This window comes from Capsicum annuum, chromosome 12, assembly GCF_002878395.1.
Source record: "Capsicum annuum cultivar UCD-10X-F1 chromosome 12, UCD10Xv1.1, whole genome shotgun sequence".
Lineage (NCBI taxonomy): Eukaryota > Viridiplantae > Streptophyta > Magnoliopsida > Solanales > Solanaceae > Capsicum > Capsicum annuum.
Window position 1 is genome coordinate 65,343,078 of NC_061122.1, and position 3,619 is coordinate 65,346,696.

Below are 3,619 nucleotides of genomic sequence, written 5' to 3' on the forward strand. Positions count from 1 at the left end.
TTAATCAGACAAATCATGCAAAGTTTTTTTTTCTCCCGCTACTTGTGATAGACCTGCATCAACACACTCGTGCCTTAAACCCCCAAATGCTTCATTAATCAATAATTCAATAGGATTTTCAAAAGGTGGAGCATCTTGAATGACCTTTGTGTTTCTGGAATTAGGCAAAACATTTAATTCCCCATGCATAATCCAAGTGACGTAATGTTGAGGGAAATCCTTGTTCATCAAATGGTGAAACACCACATCTCTTGTTTGCCACTTTTTAAAACCACATAAAGGACATGGACACTTTATTTTATCTTCTATAGCTCCATTGGTAAATGAAAAATGAAAAAACTGATTCAAACCAAGCAAATACTCTGGTGTGTTTCTTGGCATTCCAATCCAAGATCTATCCATTGAAGAATTTGATGAATATGCTAAATATCACCTATAAGATTTCATGAAGAAGAAAAGTGAACATAATAGAAAATAAATAAATAAATTATTGAACTATAACAGAGAACATACATAACAACACATCTTATGAAAAATCACTCTATCAAATAATTGTCTTGTCCTATAACATACTACTTGATTTTTCCAGTGATAAGAACAAGTTGAGAACAACTTATTCATTAGTAAATGCCAAACCTTGTGGGGCTGATGGATTTCAATGGTAGATAATTTGATTGTTCTTCTTTCCGTCAAAGAAAGTTATACTATAAAATTTATTTTTCTTTCTTTCATTCTTCTTTTGGCATTGCCTGTTTGTCATTTATTATCTTCCTAAAACTACTTCCCATGGCTTTTGGTGATGGTTAGACCTTTCATAATATGTCCCGGGTATTGCGTTACTGTTAATGCTATTGGATTTGCATATTTTGGATTTCAAATGTTTGATCTAATTTACAATTTAGCAAGTCCAAAACACTTCCTGTCTCACTACATGTGATATCATTTTGATTTCTTTATGAATCAGACAAGTAAAGCCTTTTGAACTTGGCTACACATATTTGAGGTAACACATATTTCTATTTTTATATTGGTTTTAATACTTGGAGTCGAATGTTACTTTTTCACACTAGCTGTTACTATGCTGTTAGACAGGAGGGTGTAAGTCAAGCTCCACTAAAGATCTTAAGCTGCTTGTTTAGAGAAATATGATACACCTACTTCAAACTTCAGAGATCATCGGACTATAAAAGAAACTCAAAATGCAAACTTCATCGCTACAACCAAGGTGAAATTAAGAAAAAATAGAATAATGGTGAAAATATAAATGTGTGAAACATCAACCGAACAAAGAGATGACAAATACACAAATAAAAAGGAGATTTACCTTGGATGAGCAAGAGAAATATCAGTAAGCCAACATAAAATCAATTGTGGTCTTCTATTTATTACTGAAAACTCAATATTTAACTAGATATATTTAACTAAAATCTTTCTAACCTCTCTAACTCCTAATTCAACCATGTCAGCTACTGTGAAAACAGAAAGCATCCATAAAGAGCAAAATTCAGAGCAGAAAATTAGGTCTCACCTGAGGAGGAAGAAAACGTAAAGAGCAAAATGAAGTTTTCTTGTAATAGCGAGCAAGGCGATGGATCCTGCTCTCGACCAAAATCAATCGGAACTTGGAATCCTTGTCCTTCCTGCTCCTCTCCAAATTCTTTCTAATGGTAACAGCTTTCTTAATCAGGTGGTATAGATCCTCTGGAATCTCAGGTGCGAGCCCTATCCATTTTCCCAAAATACCCGAATATCAAAACACATTCACATAAATACTCATATATAAATAGCAATTCCCATTAAAAAAGGACATGTATAAGAATACCATGGTCCTTGAGGATAAGCAAGATCTTGCTACCAGTGACACTCTTAACTTGAGCAATTTCGTGTGAGTCATGAAGAATTACACCAATCTGTGAAGGGTCAAGTTATGAGAGCTTCAACTTGGGAGGCCGAATGGAGAAGAAAGTTGGGAGAAATAAGAGAGTGAGACTTGGGGGCCTATAGATTTGGTAAAGTGAGAGGGAAAATAATTTTGCCCAATTAAAAAAAAGAGGGAAAATAAAATGTTCCAGCGCTATTTTTTTTTATTATAGCGGGGGTTTAAAGCCCCCGCAAATTTATATTTTTTGATGTTCCTATTTTTTTTAACTGATAGCTGGGGTTTACAACCCCACACTTAATAGCGAGGGTTTAAAATCCCCGCAATTGTATAAATTTTAGCGGCAGCTTTTTAACCCCTGCATTTTATATAATTTTACGGGGGGTTAAGGTAACCCCGCAAATAAACCACCGCAATATTACATGTTTTTTGTAGTATTTTACTTGGAGACCCATTGTCCTAATAGGTTTAGGACAGGAAAACATGGTTTTATAGGATTGGGAGAACCTTTTCTTTATAGGTTTGAGACTACTTGAAATCTATATATAGGGGATATAGTTGAAGATTCTAAAACATTGTACACTTCTCTTTTCTTTCATAGTGGACCTAGTCGAACCTCGTTAAATCCATGTGTTATTTTTCTTCTTTATTTTCTTTCTTTATGGGTGTACTAGTTAACCCATGATATTTCCATAACAAGTTGTAATCTAAAATCGCTCGTTAAAATTAGTGAAGTTGGATAAAATCCTACATGCTGTAAGTCGTAATTTTTATTCACTTGAGCGGAGAGGTTTTTCACTATAAATTTCATCTTTCTATGTTTTACTGTTACAGTTGATCTTAAGAAACCTGGTTTCTTAAGTTTAGTAGTTGGTGCTAGCTTCTTTCAATTACATATTTAACCATTTCGCATCAACCCTTTTGAGGAACTTGACTCCTAAACTTTCGTATCATTCACATCTTAAAGCGACTTCTCATGAAAAATGAATTTGGACCATGTTTTTATTGGTTTTACTTTCCAATCAATGGCTTACTCATATAAATTGTTGATGAAAACTCATGCATTTTTTCTCATCTCTCCCATCCCTTTTTTATTGGTTTTTAGTATTGATTGGACCAAAATGTATGCCTATTTCTAATTTGGCAACTTCTCTAGGTTTCCCTACTCCTGCTCTTTTGCTATGTTTCTCAAAAGAATTGCACAAACTAAAGGTCAAAATGTTAATTTCAAGTTTCAACCTGTAATTTCTAATGAGTTATTGACAAGAATGACAGGAGGAGAACTTCCCGTGATGTTACATTTTTGGAGTCATTATTAGTCCGTTATAGTCGTTATTTGCAACGTGGATGAAAGAAAGAGGTCCCAAGTCATATCAAATATATATAGTGGTCCATTTGAACCCCATCATCGCAACTGTTTCTTTTTGCTCTATCAGATTCACACGCTTGTCACGTATCTTTTGCACGGTCTCTAATTATATTTACGTGACACCCTTTCGGTTTCTAAGAGTCAAATTTCTTTGGTTTCGACCCTCTTGTATAGGGGTACATAGGTCAGGTTGGTTCGATTTTTTATTAAAATATAACCAAACCAATAATGTTGGTTTTCTAAATCTATAAACCAAATCAAATCAATATACAATCGATTTTTTTATTTCGGTTTTAGTCGGATTTTTTCGGTTTTTTTTATTTTTCAGTTTTTTTATAATTATAATGTGATTGAAAAAAAAAATTAAATGT

At 33.6% G+C, this 3,619-nt stretch overlaps 1 long non-coding RNA gene across 1 annotated transcript; it reads right to left on the minus strand.

Annotated features, from left to right (window-relative positions):
* Positions 1-1,561: 1,561 nt before the first annotated feature.
* LOC124889790 lies at positions 1,562-2,281 on the minus strand. The gene is made up of 2 exons (XR_007048658.1): positions 1,823-2,281; positions 1,562-1,722 (listed from the first exon to the last, which is right to left on the minus strand). It is a non-coding gene; the product is annotated as an uncharacterized LOC124889790 (long non-coding RNA).
* Positions 2,282-3,619: the final 1,338 nt, after the last annotated feature.